The sequence below is a fragment of the Mustelus asterias genome, chromosome 2 (genome assembly GCF_964213995.1).
Source record: "Mustelus asterias chromosome 2, sMusAst1.hap1.1, whole genome shotgun sequence".
In the NCBI taxonomy this organism is placed as follows: Eukaryota; Metazoa; Chordata; class Chondrichthyes; order Carcharhiniformes; family Triakidae; genus Mustelus; species Mustelus asterias.
Genome location: NC_135802.1, coordinates 67,212,337 through 67,228,680, shown reverse-complemented (window position 1 = coordinate 67,228,680; position 16,344 = coordinate 67,212,337). Strand labels below are relative to the sequence as shown.

Below are 16,344 nucleotides of genomic sequence, written 5' to 3'. Positions count from 1 at the left end.
TCCTATTCCAATTGCACAATACTCGATCTAAAATACCCCATTCCCTAAGTGGTTTCTCAAAGTACTGCTCTAGAAAATCATTTTGTCTTCCACAACATTAATACTAATAAGGCTTACCAAGTCTCTATGTAGATTGAAATCCGGTATGGTTGCTGCATTACCCTTATTATGTGGACCACTCATTTCCTGATTTACACTGTGATTTATATTACCACTGCTGCTTAGTGGTCTATAAGCAACTCCCACCTATGTTTTCTGTCTTTTGCTGCTTCTTCCATCCAAACTGGTTCAACCTCTTTAGAACTAAAGTGATCTCTCACTAAAGATCGATGGAATCAGTTTGGGTGGATCTCAGAAACAGCCAGCAGCAGAAAACATTGGTAGGTATTTGTACATTAAATATTGTTGGGACTTACCTTCCTTGGTTTGGATGTTCTAGTGAGTATGTCTAAAATGGGGTTGGACTTAGGACCTGAAAGCATTGTCGGCCTGTGAGATCCTTCATATTTATGTCCATTCTTGAGTAACACTTAGAGGTTATATGTTTGGTTTGTCCAGTAGATCTTTTTTGGAATATTTCCATGGGAGTGGAGGCGATCATCAACTCCACAATTCTGTCTGCAAGCTCTGTGTTTGAGAAATTAGAGCATGTACTTTTTTTTCCTGCATCTGCTGACAGATTGGTCTATGGATTCTGTAGGCAGTTCCGATGACTAAGGAAATTTAACCTAATTCTGAATGAATATTCCAATGTAGTCGATAACCTTTGGGGTCCTTTAGCTCATCTTGATGAGTTCAGCCGATTAAGATCTTCATTCCCAATTGCAAAACAAATTTTATGACTTTTTAAAAAAGTCATTACAAGATGTGATGCCGCTGGCTGGCCAGCATTTATTGCCCATCTCTAGTTTCCCTTGCGGAAGTGGTGGTGAGCCACCTTCTTGAACTGTTACAGACCTCGTGGAGTAGGTACACCTACAGTGCTGTTAGGGAGGATCTGGTTTAGACACATCCGAATCAAGAAACTCTAGCTTTGTATGCTGTTTAAATATTTTGAAGTCAGATAGTAAGCCACAGCTGCATCCCCATTCAAACTGGGGAATTAGGTGGACATTCTAAAAATATCCCTTCAACCTTCCGACTTCTGTAATAGTTGGGATGAATATCACTGCAGCAGCTTGCATGTGCTATTCTGAAGCTCCACCCATGAAGGTGAGTTGTGATGGGAACGCATCACGGAGTAATGGCACCTTTGCTTTTTATTTCATTTATTGTTCAGCAGCTTCTGAAGCCACCCTTTAAAATCACAAGTTTCTCCGGCCCGATTTTTATGACTTTTCTTTTGACTTTCCCTTGTTCGCTATCGATCCAGCTCACACACTGCTCACTCGCCTTTCCCAACTGAGTTAACTCAGTGTTAATCCTCTCAAATCCCCCTCCTACTGAGGAAACTGACAGGCTATGCTGCAATCTCACCACAAGTCTGCTTACCAACTCTTTACTTGAACATGATCCCAGCGCTGTCTCTCCAAATCGTTTATTCACTGTGATCAACATTCTCTGACAGTGCAACTTTGCTGCAGTGTGACTGAAACATCGAGGGTCTTCTCATGCCGTATAATCCGATCTAATGCTGTTCATCATGTTGTATATATTACGTTAGGGTATATTACAACACTGACCACTTGTGACTGAAGTTTACCCCCACAACTCTGCATTTAATTAAAATTTATTTACCAATTACTTGGCTATTTTCTTTGATGTTCGACAATTTGTCACCGACTGCACCCCGATATAGCAGTTTTTGATATTGTCCTTTCTCATCACTCTACACATCCATCTCACATCTACATCGCATTAGAATCCAGTTCTTCTGCTCTTCTTAACAATATCCAAGTTTCTGAATGATATAACAAGGCCGTCTTCTGAATTCTTTCTTTTTAAGTGATACTTTTCTACCACATAACATTCCATTGCAGTAATTCCAATTATTTCAAGCAGAGCTAATTTGTTACTTAAATTCCATTTCGACACTTAAATCTTCTGCCACAACTGACCCCAGATACTTGAAACTATTCACTAATTTTCTGAAACAAGTTGAGGATCAACTTGCAAATCCTTCCAACACATACTAGGTAACTAGGTGTGTTGATGAAGGTAGGACGGTTGATGTCATATACATGGATTTTAGTTTGATAAGGTCCCCCATGGTCGGCTTATGATGAAAGTAAGGAGGTGTGGGATAGAGGGAAAGTTGGCCGATTGGATAGGTAACTGGCTATCTGATCGAAGACAGAGGGTGGTGGTGGATGGAAAATTTTCGGACTGGAGGCAGGTTGCTAGCGGAGTGCCGTAGGGATCGGTGCTTGGTCCTCTGCTCTTTGTGATTTTTATTAATGACTTAGAGGAGGGGGCTGAAGGGTGGATCAGTAAATTTGCTGATGACACCAAGATTGGTGGAGTAGTGGATGAGGTGGAGGGCTGTTGTAGGCTGCAAAGAGACATAGATAGGATGCAAAGCTGGGCTGAAAAATGGCAAATGGAGTTTAACCCTGATAAATGTGAGGTGATTCATTTTGGTAGGACAAATTTAAATGTGGATTACAGGGTCAAAGGTAGGGTTCTGAAGACTGTGGAGGAACAGAGAGATCTTGGGGTCCATATCCACAGATCTCTAAAGGTTGCCACTCAAGTGGATAGAGCTGTGAAGAAGGCATATAGTGTGTTAGCTTTTATTAACAGGGGGTTGGAGTTTAAGAGCCGTGGGGTTATGCTGCAACTGTACAGGACCTTGGTGAGACCGCATTTGGAATATTGCGTGCAGTTCTGGTCACCTCACTATAAGAAGGATGTGGAAGCGCTGGAGAGAGTGCAGAGGAGATTTACCAGGATGCTGCCTGGTTTGGAGTGTCGGTCTTATGAGGAAAGGTTGAGGGAGCTGGGGCTGTTCTCTCTGGAGCGGAGGAGATTGAGGGGAGACTTAATAGAGGTTTATAAAATGATGAAGGGGATAGATCGAGTGAACGTTCAAAGACTATTTCCTCGGGTGGATGGAGCTATTACAAGGGGGCATAACTATAGGGTTCATGGTGGGAGATATAGGAAGGATATCAGAGGTAGGTTCTTCACGCAGAGAGTGGTTGGGGTGTGGAATGGACTGCCTGCAGTGATAGTGGAGTCAGACACTTTAGGAACATTTAAGCGGTTATTGGATAGGCACATGGAGCACACCAGGATGGTAGGGAGTGGGATAGCTTGATCTTGGTTTCAGATGAAGGTCGGCACAACATCGTGGGCCGAAGGGCCTGTTCTGTGCTGTACTGTTCTATGTTCTATGTTCTATACCCATGGTAGGCAGTAAGAGTTGGAGTCCTGATCGGTCATATGATAGAAATAAATTAGAGCCTCTATCATCACTATCCACTGCTTCAGGCATGTAAAAGTGTATGCTGCCACAGCAACTCAGATCCCTTGGGGAACCCATTAGCTGAATGTCCGGTATGATATAGATTTGTGCCAGCAACATGGGCCAGAATTTTACCAGCATGCCCACCCGAGGCTCGTAAGATCGCGCTCGAGGCCAACGGAGAATGCCATTCTATGAGCCTCACCCACCCTGATTTTGGGGCGGGTGTGCCGGTAAAATCAGGGCCACGGTGTTTGATTCCCATGCCAGCTGGAGTGGATCCGGGACTTGCCTCCTTGACCTACCTGTGTGGAGTTTGCACATTCTCCCCATGTGTGTGTGGGTTTCCTCCGGGTGCTCCAGTTTCCTCCCACATTCCAAAGATGTGCAGGTTAGGTTGATTGGCTATGCTAAATTGCCCCTCAGCAGTGGAGTTTTGTGGTGTTGCCTTTGAGCAGCGAACTGAAGAAGACTCTATGTGGTATAACATTGAGTGCAGGCAGTCCAATACATTGGGCACATGTTGGTGCAAAGCTATTAGTCTTACATAGGCTGAGGTCATGTAAATATTCAGCTGTGCTTCTTACAGCAGCGCTTGGATGCAACCTCACCCACATGTGAGCTGGTTCCAGGTTTGCCTTTGTTTTCATGTTTGTTGTATTTCTGATGCTAATCTCCCAACTGACCCATTAGACAGGATTTTTTGGCCGCGTTCGTCCCAACCCGGAAAATCCCGCCCAAGGTCAATGGACCTTTTGCATGGTCCGCACCCTGCTCGTTACGATTCCCGGGCAGGATGGGAAAATTCCTTCCTGAATACTCTGTTGGTGTCTGTGATGTAAGTTTCCAACAGGTAGAATCACAGTGCAGAAGGAGGCCATTTGGCCCATCAAGCCAGCACCGACAACAATTTCACCCAGGCCCTATCCCTGTGAGCCCACGTATTTACCTTGCTAGTCCCCCTGACACTAAGGGACAATTTAACATAGCCAATCAACCCAACCTGCACATCTTTGGATTGTGGGAGGAAACCAGAGCACCTGGAGGAAACTGGGGCACACGGGGAGAACGTGCAAACTCCACACAGACAGTGACCGAGGCCAGGATCAAACCTGGGTCCCAGGCGCTGTGAGACAGCAGTGCTAACCATAGTGCCACCGTGCCGCCCTAATTCTGGTACTTATGACTGGAGTGAAGGCCTGCAGGTATTTGTACCTCTAGTGACTGTAATTATGCAGCAAGTTTAAAGGAAAGTTTAAATCTTGAATAGTTCAGGATGAATGGCTTCCCTTGTTAGCATGGCGCAATAATGTCATTCACAAAGGACAGTAAGAGTTTTAACAACACCAGGTTAAAGTCCAACAGGTTTATTTGGTAGCAAATGCCATTAGCTTTCGGAGCGCTGCTCCTTCATCAGATGGAGTGGATATCTGCTCTCAAACAGGGCATACAGAGACACAAAATCAAATTACAGAATACTGATTAGAATCTGTATTCTGTAACTTGATTTTGTGTCTCTGTATGCCCTGTTTGAGAGCAGATATCCACTCCATCTGACGAAGGAGCAGCGCTCCAAAAGCTAATGGCATTTGCTACCAAATAAGCCTGTTGGACTTTAACCTGGTGTTGTTAAAACTCTTATTGTGTTTACCTCAGTCCAACGCCGGCATCTCCACATCATTCACAAAGGAGCCAAACATCTCATTTAGGATTGAATCTTGTTGAGAGGTCAGGGTTTTTGCCTGTCAGCTGGAGAGCTGGTTGCTGCTGAAAGGGCAGAATGCCAGGATTATAGAGAAACCCAGGCCACAGCTCAGGGATACAGGGGGGTCGGCATTAGGGCACAGGGATGGCTCTCAGTGCCTGTCTGACTCCTCCCTTCCCAATGCCCAATCTCTCAAACAGTCAGTGCCTGATCGAGAGACCCTAGTTCCTAAACCTCACAAGTGACAAATTGGCTGCACAGTTTTAGCTGCCGTGTACACTGCATAACGACAGGCCCACCTGCAGCTGGGTTAACATTAGCAGTGGTGGAATGAGGCACTGACATAGTCATTAATTGGCCACTTAAAGACCTCAATAGGCATTGGGGCAGGAAGGTTATCCATTTCTTCCTGTCAAAACATTCTGAGGCAGGCGGGATGGTGGTAGGGTATCCCACCTAATTACATAGAGGTTTACAGCATAGAAACAGGCCCTTCAGTCCAACTTGTCCATGCCACCTTTTTTTTAAATAAACACTGAGCTAGTCCCAGTTGCCCACATTTGGCCCATATCCCTCTATACCCATTTTACCCATGTAACCGTCTAAATGCTTTTTAAAAGACAAAACTGTACCCGCCTCTACTCCTATCTCTGGCAACTTGTTCCAGAAACTCAAAACCCTCTGTGTGAACAAAATGCCCCTCTGGACCCTTTTGTGTCTCTCCCCTCTCACCTTAAACCTATGCCCCCTACCTTTGGGAAAAGATGTCGATTATCTACCTTATCTATGCCCCTCATTATTTTAAAGACCCCTATAAGAGCATCCCTAAGCCTCCTAAGTTCCAGGGAAAAAAGTCCCAGTCTATCCAGCCTCTCCTTATAACTCAAACCATCAAGTCCCGGTAGCATCCTAGTAAATCTTTTCTGCGCTCTTTCTAGTTTATGCCCCTTCCATCTCCAAGCTCACTGCGAGCAACAGCAGAAGATTCTGCCGCAGGTTCACTTGGGCATCAGCAGCCCCTTATCTGCTAGTAGCTTCCTTGAGCAGAACAATTTCTAGGTCTGTTAGTAGATGCACTTATTGACCACATTTGTTCTTAAGTACTCATCCTTAGTTTCTATTGAAACCACCATCAATTATTCCAACTGAGCAATCCAGCCCACTGTTGTTTTTAAGATTACCATCCACTCCTGAATACCTGTGCTTTTGTTTAATAATTATTGGACAAGTAAGTTTATTTGCAGAGCTAAAATGAGTTATCCAAAGTACTGCATTATTGACTAATTGCTTTTTGTCTTGTTTTTAAGCATCAGATATGTGTGGGTGTGCGTTCCAAATGCTTTTTCCCATTGCACACTGATGGTATTTAATACACACAGGGGAGCAATAGGAAACAAAAAACTAACCTCCGTGTAATAGATTTATTGAGCAATTTAAAGCTTCTCTAAATGAAAATGTTGATTCATTGGTGATTTCTGAATTTAAAAACAGCACATTCGACTGCTGAAAAAGTCTATAATGTTTTTGAACAAAGAAATGTCTAATCGACGATTATATTAAACTTGCAAAGCACAAGAGTTTAGCTGAAAATGAAAACAAAACCACACTGCAAATATTGAAGACGCAGAATTGTTAGCAGAAACTACTTTTGATGCCCGAGTCTTTCTGAGAATAACCCAAACCAGAAACTCCATCAATGTTTTTATTCTTTCAAGGGATGTGGACATTACTGACGAGGCCAGCACTTACTTCCCATTCCGAAAAGCTCTTTAGAAGGTAGCGTTGAGCCATCTTCTTGATTTGCTACATTCCATTTGAGCCCGTGACCCCTCGTGATCGTCACCTCCGACCTGGGAAAAAGCTTCCCACTGTTCACCCTATCTATACCCTTCATAATTTTGTACACCTCTATTAGGTCTCCCCTCATTCTCCGTCTTTCCAGGGAGAACAAGCCCAGTTTACCCAATCTCTCCTCACAGCTAAGACCCTCCATACCAGGCAACATCCTGGTAAACCTTCTCTGCACTCTCTCTAACGCCTCCACGTCCTTCTGGTAGTGCGGTGACCAGAACTGGACGCAGTACTCCAAATGTGACCTAACCAGCGTTCTATACAGCTGCAACATCAGACTCCAGCTTTTATACTCTATACCCCATCCTATAAAGGCAAGCATACCATATGCCTTCTTCACCACCTTCTCCACCTGTGTTGCCACCTTCAAGGATTTGTGGACTTGCACACCTAGGTCCCTCTGTGTTTCTATACTCTTGATGGCTCTGCCATTTATTGTATAACTCCCCCCTACATTAGTTCTTCCAAAATGCATCACTTCGCATTTATCTGGATTAAATTCCATCTGCCATTCCTCCGCCCAATTTTCCAGCCTATCTATATCCTGCTGTATTGTCCGACAATGTTCATCGTTATCCGCAAGTCCAGCCATCTTCGTGTCATCCGCAAACTTACTAATAACACCAGTTACACCTTCTTCCAAATCATTTATATGTATCACAAATAGCAGAGGTCCCAGTATAGAGCCCTGCGGAACACCACTGGTCATGATGTGGAGATGCCGGCGTTGGACTGGGGTAAACACAGTAAGAAGTTTAACAACACCAGGTTAAAGTCCAACAGGTTTATTTGGTAGCAAAAGCCACACAAGCTTTCTTCAGGTGAAGAAGGGGCTCAGAGCCTCGAAAGCTTGTGTGGCTTTTGCCACCAAATAAACCTGTTGGACTTTAACCTGGTGTTGTTAAACTTCTTACTGTGAACACCACTGGTCACAGACCTCCAGCCGGAAAAAGACCCTTCGACTGTTACCCTCTGTCTCCTGTGGCCAAGCCAGTTTTCTACCCATCTAGCCAACTCTCCTTGTATCCCATGAGCCTTAACCTTCTTAACCAACCTGCCATGTGGGACTTTGTCAAATGCCTTACTGAAATCCATATAGAAGACATCCACGGCCCTTCCTTCGTCAACCGTTTTTGTCACTTCCTCAAAAAATTCCACCAAATTTGTAAGGCACGACCTCCCTCTTACAAAACCATGCTGTCTGTCACTAATGAGATTGTTCCGTTCTAAATGCGCATACATCCTGTCTCTAAGAATCCTCTCCAACAACTTTCCTACCACGGACGTCAAGCTCACTGGCCTATAATTACCCGGGTTATCCCTGCTACCCTTCTTAAATAACGGTACCACATTCGCTATCCTCCAATCCTCAGGGACCTCGCCTGTGTCCAATGAAGAGACAAAGATTTCCGTCAGAGGCCCAGCAATTACATCTCTTGTCTCCCTGAGCAGTCTAGGATAGATGCCATCAGGTCCTGGGGATTTGTCAGTTTTAATGTTACCTAAAAAACCTAACACTTCCTCCCTTGTAATGGAGATTCTCTCTAACGGGTCAACACCTCCCTCTGAGACACTCCCAGTCAACAAGTCCCTCTCCTTTGTGAATACCGATGCAAAGTATTCATTTAGGATCTCCCCTATTCCCTTGGGTTCTAAGCATAATTCCCCTCCTTTGTCCCTGAGAGGTCCGACTTTTTCTCTGACAACTCTTTTGTTCCTAATATATGAATAAAGTGCCTTAGGATTCTCCTTAATCCTGTCTGCCAAGAACATTTCGTGACCTCTTTTTGCCCTTCTAACTCCCATGTTAGTGATATAGATTCAGTCAGGATGGTGTATGGCTTGGAGGGGATATTTCCGTTGATGGTATTCCTATGTATCTGCTGCCCTTGTCCTTCAAGGTTGTAGAAGTTGTGGGTTTGGAAGATGATGTTGAGGGAGCCTCGATGAGTTGCTGCAGTGCATCTTGTAGATGGTATACACTGTTGCCATTGTGCATCAGTAGTGGAGGGATTGAATGTTGAAGATGGCGGATGGAATGCCAATCAACCAGGCTGCTTTGTGTTGGATTGTTTCGAGCTTTTTTGGACATTGATAAAGCTGTACTCATCCAAGCAAGTGAGAATATTCCATCATTCCTGACTTGTGCCTTGTTGATAGTGGACAGGTCTGGGGGAGACGGGGCGTAAGTTACTCACCACAAAATTCTCAGGTTTTAACCTGCTCTTGTAGACACAGTATTTATATAGCTAGTCCAGTTAAGTTTCTGGTCAATGGTAACCCCCCAGGATGTTGATAGTGAGGGGTTTCAGCAATGAAAATGTCAAAGGGAGATATTGGATTATCTCTTGTTGAAGATGGCCATTACCTATCACATGTGTGGTGCGAATGTTACTTCCCACTTGTCAGTCCAAGCCTAAATGTTTTCCAGTCTTCCTGCTATAGACATGGACTGCTTCAGTATCTGAGGAGTCACAGTATGGTGTTGACATTGTGCAGCCAGCAATGAACATCCTCGCTTCTGATCTTTTGATGGAAGAAAGGTCACTGATGAAGCAGCTGAAGATGGTTGGGCCCAGGACACTAACCTGAGGGATTCCTGCAGTGATGTCCCAGGGCTGAGATGAATGACCTCCAATAACCATATCTTTTGTACTAGGTATGACTGTAACCAGCAGAGAGTTTCCCTATCTTATTCCAACTCTGAAGAAGTCATATGGATTCAAAACGTTAACTCTGTTTCTCGCTCCACAGATTCTGCCAGGCCTGTTGAATCTTTAGAGCATTTTCTGTTTTTATTTCAGATTTCTAGTATCTGGAGTATTTTGCTTTTATTTCCTCCTTATTCCCATTGACTCTAATTTTTCTTGGGCTCCTTAATACCAGACTCATTTAAATGCTGCCTTGATATCACTCTCACCTCACCTCTTTTGTCCATGTAAAGAGGTCAGGAGCTGAGTGATCCTGGTGAAACCCAAACTGAGCGTCAGTGAGCAGGTTATTGCTAAGTAAATGCCGCTTAATAGCACTGTTGTTGCTCCCTTCCATCACTTTACTGATGATCAGAAGTAGGCTGTATGGGCAACAATTGACCAGGTTGGATCTGTTTTGCTTTTTGTGGACAGAATATGCCTGCGCAGTTTTCCACATTGCCGGGTAAATGCCAATGTTGTAGCTAAACTGGATTATTAATTTATTGGCTCGGGACACAGCTAGTTCTGGAGCATGTCTTCAGTATTATTGCCAGAAGTTTGTCAGGGCTCATAGCCTTTGCAGTATCCAGTGCCTTCCGCTGTGTTACATGGAGTAAATCAAATTGGCTAAAGATTGGCAGTTGTCACACTGGGGAGGAGGTCAAGATTGATCATCCACTTGGCACTTTTGGCTGAAGGTAGTTACAAATTCTTCAGCCTTGTCTTTTGCCCTGATGTGCTGGGCTCCTTCATTATTGATGATAGGGATAGTTATGGAGGCTCCTCCTCCAGTTCGCTGTCTTATTGTCCACCCCCATTTATAACTCAATGTAGCAGGACTGGCAAGATGAGATCTGATCCATTGGTTGTGGGATTGATTAGTTCTGTCTAATGTATGTTGCTTTTGCTCTTTGGCATGTAAGTAGTTCTGTGTTGTAGCTTCATCGGGGTGACACCTCATTTCACCTAAAGCTGAAAACTTCACATTTTCCCACATTATACTTTTTCTGCCAAATTGTTGCCTAATCACTCAACAAATCTATTTCCAATTACATACACGTTGTGTTCTCCTCAATTTCTCATCTTTGTTTTATCAGCAGATTTGGCATTGTACATTCAGTTCCGGCATCCAATTCAATACTGTAGATTGTAAATAACTGATTGCTGTGAAACTCTAGTTACCTTTGCCAGCATGGAAATGGCCCATTTATCCCGACTCTGTTCATTAGCCAATCCTCTATCTATTCCAATATATTTTCCCCAATACCATGAGCCTTTACCTTGTGTAGTGACATTTTATGTGCCACCTTACAGAATGCCTACTGGAGTTCAATAGATTCCAAATCTAATATCGCTCCCCTTTATCCACCAAGCTTGTTACATCCTCAAACAACTCCAATAAATTTGTCAAACTTTGATATGAGCCTTTCTATCCAATCAGTTACGTCATTAATAAAAACAGTAAATAGTTGGTAGTGCCAACACAGATCCTTGCCTTTAGTCCCATCCTGCCAATTAGTGTAGTTGCTCATTATATCGCCTCTCCTGCCACTCAGCCAACCAGATCAAATATTTTGCCTTCAATTCCATTGCGTTGAACTGAGCTGACAGTCTCCCTGTGAAAGACAGTATCAAACTTCTTCATATATACATGTATATTTTATATATACTGCATAGACATTCCAGTGCCACTATTTTATGCATAAAAAAAATCAATGAATTGGAAACTTGAGACGAAGAAAACCCTTCTCAAAACGAGCACAATTCTGGTTGCAATTTTCACCTGGATTTCTGCCTAAAGCAGAAATTTGACACCTCTAACTGTTTACTAATAACATATTAAAAATCTTTATATCCTTGGTGCACACTTTGTCTGGGTATTTTGATTCATTACAAGTATCACCACCTAAAAATTACAAGGCAACACTGTACTGTGGGATGAATCTGACAGTACAGTGGTTTTGCTTGATGTATATCCATAGCACTGATATTACAGCACTTAAGAAATATATCAGATTTTTAATATATGGTATATGTTTTATAGACTATTTATCAAATGCATGAAGATTTCTGCATTATAAATCTAAAACAAATTGATACACATATATGGACAGAAAATTGTTGAACAATAAAAGTGTGTTAAGTGCTGGGCATCAAGTGAGCTATTTTCTTAAATCTCCTCTCTAGCCAGGTGTACAAATGCCCTGCATCATATATCATTCATTTCAACACCTTTAGCATTTAGCCCATCCTTCCTCAATATGTCAAATACTGCAAATGCTTAATAGTGATTACTGTTTACAACAAGGAACCTCCTCTCTGGCTTGTTATGTTTGCATTACCAATAAGTGTTTCTTTCCCACAGCTTCAGCCAAGACACCGTGCTATTACATTCACTCCCACTCAATGCTAACAAAGCAAGATGAAAACATATAAATAAATCACTTGATAAAGGTAATATTCAGGCGCTTGCTGAATGTGCAGAATAACATTTCATTAAAATGAAAGTGCATGTAGTTCGTTTATATTCTGGTAAGTAACTTGATTTCAGTTTACGACGTGCTCTCGTTTGTCTTCCAGTGTGCCATTTCAAGTTAAGCCTTTTTATTTCTCTCTCAGATTAGAAACTAATTTTAGTCAAACTACAGGGAACTTATCATACTCTTTTGAAAAATTAGGATGTCTTGTTTACTAATTTCCATTTTACTATGAATTAAGACTGTACAATGGTTTTATATTCTAAAGGAAAGACTGACATCAATGGTTACTTCATTAGCCACCTACCAGCTAGGAGATGGGGAGGGAAAACAGAGCAGTATGTTAATTCAAGAGATATAATAGACAGTGCAAAACATTCTTAATGGTGCTTACAATTAAAAAAGATCAAAGTTATTATTTGGGAGGTGGCGATTCTCACAGCCCACTGCGCTGATAAGCGGAGGTCGTGTAGTGGGCTCCCCGCTGGGCACCACAGCTTCCGTGCATCTCCAGTCGTTGGATTTCTGGGCATCGCTAGCTCTGCGCCAGAAATATGCACGGAGCTGATTAAAATATTTAAATTCTAATTTGAATCTGATTAGTGGGCCCAGTACTGAAGTCTCTGGGCCTTGGCACTGCCCAAGGAGCAAACTGGCAATGCCCAGGGGGCACCTTGGCATTGCCCACCAGGCATTGGGCAGTGCCAAGGGGGTGGGGCCAGAGGGGCAGGGCCTATAGGGAGCAGGGTCCGATGGGGGTGGGGGTCCTGCTGCCACTCTGCACTTTGGATCAGTGACAGAGAGAGGGAAGGGCTGATCGGGGATGGTCATAGTGGGGGGCGGTCGGCTTGCCAGGAGGGTCGGGGCTGAGGCGGGGGGGGGGGGGGCGGGGGGGGGGGGGGGGTTCAGGTCAGGATTGCAGAGGAGTGAGGGGGGGTCAGGACAGCCGGGGGTGGGTGGGGGCTGTTTGAGGTGTGCCAGGTGGCAGGGGGAGGTCGGGACTGGCCCGGACATATCTAGGATGCCAGTGATCGGGCTGTGGGGATTGGTGGGCAAGCAATGGAGGTTGCTGTGCTCGCCAGCAATCGAGTTGGCCAGCGATTGGAATGCCAGCAGTGCGAGGCTTCTGCGCATGTGCCGATCTCCGCTATGACAGATAAGCGCATGTGCTGTGGCCCGCTCAGCACTATGCTGCCAGTGTCTCCAGCGGGAATAGGCACCGCTCCTGATTTCTAATGAGATTCATGCAGTGTACAGAGTGTGAGAGATTCATTTTGGAAGTCCCGCTGAAAAAACCAGTGGGATGTACTCCAGCTTTTACGCAAATTCGGCATTGAGAATTTCTTTGGGAGAATTCCACCCTATGATGTTTTTTCCCTATTTTATGTAACAGGCTATGGAGTTGTGGAACATTTTCTTTCTGTTGAGCAGCATTAATACTCACCAGTGTTGTCTCTTCTGTGGTAAACTTGACATTTCCTAGTTTGCCACAGTGTGGACAGAATTCTCCCATGCACCCAGTGGCGGGCTCAATAGCTAGGCGGGAGTGGAGGGCAACATACAATGGGAGGCCCACAAATCGGTGTGTATTTCCCATGGTATCATCCCCGGTGCCTGCCACAGCAGATCGGGAAACCCCCTGGAGACCAGCATTAAACTGATTTGCATCCCTTTAATGGGATGCAGATGAAGGCCCGACCACCTGTGCCCAATTCTCCGTGATGCCAGTGGGAAAGCATGCAAGCTCAGAACACATCTGGAATGACATGCAGATGTCAGGATTCACCCGAATAATGCCCAGGGCTGCATCCAGAGTTTGGGATGGAGGCTGCTGGTAAACCTGGACCCTGGAACACCACAGCAGTGGCTGTGAGGAGCATCTATATGTGGATCTTCCAGATTCGGTGTCCTGGAAGAAGTCCATCTTCCCACCTCAGAGATCCATCTTCATTTTCAGGAGGTCCATCTTCTCTCTTCAGTAGTGGGTCAGTGATGTTATGTGCCTTTTGAATATTGCGCCCAGACACAATGGCGGTCTACCCATCATCAGGCTTTCCCCGCCACGGAAAATGGCACTATACACTTGGTTGCATAATTGATGAGATCAGGGCCGGAAGGTATGGCATGTTTTCTCACCGGCCTCCTCAGCACAAAACACTCTATATTCCTGCCCAACCACAGGATATAGTGCCAGATCGGCGAATTCTTCCCTGTAATTCAGTATGTTCCCTGTTTATGATTTTTAAAATGATCATTCCTCCATTTTGCAAATCAGATGTAACACAGTGCAGCATGGACCCTTAAACTAACCTCTGAGGCCACCAATAGAATTTCTGCCACCCATCCAACCATGCTTTTGATTTCTGAGTGAGACCATCAAACAGGAATTGATTGGGGGCATGCAATTTTGAGGACTTAACCGTACCAGAGCCTTTGAAACTTTAAAACTTTGCATCTTAACACCCAATAGGGATTGGAGACTCTTGTGCCATTTATGCAGATGGAATTTGCAACCAAATCCCAAGAATAAAGATGCCTGTGTCTGAAGCTACCACACCACTCATTTTCCTGTTTTCAACAATATGAATCTATACAAACTCTACAATTCATGCATAAATTGCTCATCTATTTACTCACACAGTATGACCAGGTGGGAGCCTGAAATGTGTTTGACACGTTTGGAAAGGAGCATTGATGGCAGAGTATCAGTGAAGCAATGAATATTTAGAAAGACTGAGCTAACTATCAACTATAACTGGAGAGTGGCGAATGTTGTTACTCTGTTCAAGAAAGGAAATAGGAATGACCCTGGTAATTATAGGCCGGTTAGTCTTACTTCGGTGGTCGGTAAGTTAATGGAAAAGGTCCTGAGAGATAGGATTTATGACCATTTGGAAAGATGCAGCTTAATCCGTGATGGCACGGATTCATGAAGGGTAAGTCTTGCCTCACAAATTTGATTGAATTCTTTGAGGAGGTAACTAAGTGTGTAGATGAAGGTAGAGCAGTTGATGTCGTATACACGGATTTTAGTAAGGCATTCGATAAGGTTCCCCATGGTAGGCTCATGAAGAAAGTAAGGAGGTGTGGGAGAGAGGGAAATTTGGCCGATTGGATAAGTAACTGGCTATCTCATAGAAGACAGAGGGTACTGGTGAATGGAAAATTTTCAGACTGGAGACCAGTTACCAGCGGTGTACCACAGGGATCAGTGCTGCGTCCTCTGCTATTTGTGATTTTTATCAATGACTTGGAGGAGGGGACTGAAGGGTGGGTCAGTAAATTTGCTGATGACACCAAGATTGGTGGAGTAGTGGATGAGGTGGAGGGCTGTTGTAGGCTGCAAAGAGACATTGATAGGATGCAGAGTTGGGCCGTAAAATGGCAGATGGAGTTTAACCCTGATAAGTGCGAGGTGATTCATTTTGGTAGGACAAATTTGAATGCGGATTACAGGGTCAATGGCAGGGCTCTGAGGAATGTGGAGGAACAGAGAGATCTTGGGGTTCATATCCACAGATCTCTGAAGGTTGCCACTCAAGTGGATAGCGCCGTGAAGAAGGCCTATAGTGTGTTAGCGTTTATTAACAGGGGGTTTGAGTTTAAGAGCCGTTGGGTTATGCTGCAACTGTACAGGACCTTGGTGAGACCACATTTGGAATATTGTGTGCAGTTCTGGTCACCTCACTATAAGAAGGATATGGAAGCATTGGAGAGAGTGCAGAGGAGATTTACCAGGATGCTGCCTGGTTTGGAGGGTAGGTCTTATGAGGAAAGGTTGAGGGAGCTAGGGCTTTTCTTTTTAGAGCGGAGGAGGATGAGAGGCGACTTAATAGAGGTTTATAAGATGATGAGGGGGATAGACAGAATGGATGTTCAGAGACTATTTCCTCGGGTGAATGTAGCTGTTACTAGGGGGCATAACTATAAGGTTCATGGTGGGAGATATAGGAGGGATGTCAGAGATAGGTTCTTTACTCAGAGAGTGGTTGAGGTGTGGAATGGACTGCCTGCTGTGATAGTGGAGTCGGACACTTTAGGAACTTTCAAGCGGTTATTGGATAGGCACATGGAGCACACCAGAATGATAGGGAGTGGTATAGCTTGATCTTGGTTTCGGACAAAGCTCGGCACAACATCGAGGGCCAAAGGGCCTGTACTGTGCTGTACTGTTCTATGTTCTATGTATCACTCATTGATCAATTCCACTTA

General features: G+C 44.2%; 1 protein-coding gene across 1 annotated transcript in view; it reads right to left on the bottom strand.

The window, feature by feature from the left end:
- LOC144508552 (adenylate cyclase type 1-like) overlaps positions 1–16,344 on the bottom strand; it is a 273,546-nt gene that overhangs the window by 34,726 nt on the left and 222,476 nt on the right. The window lies entirely within an intron of this gene.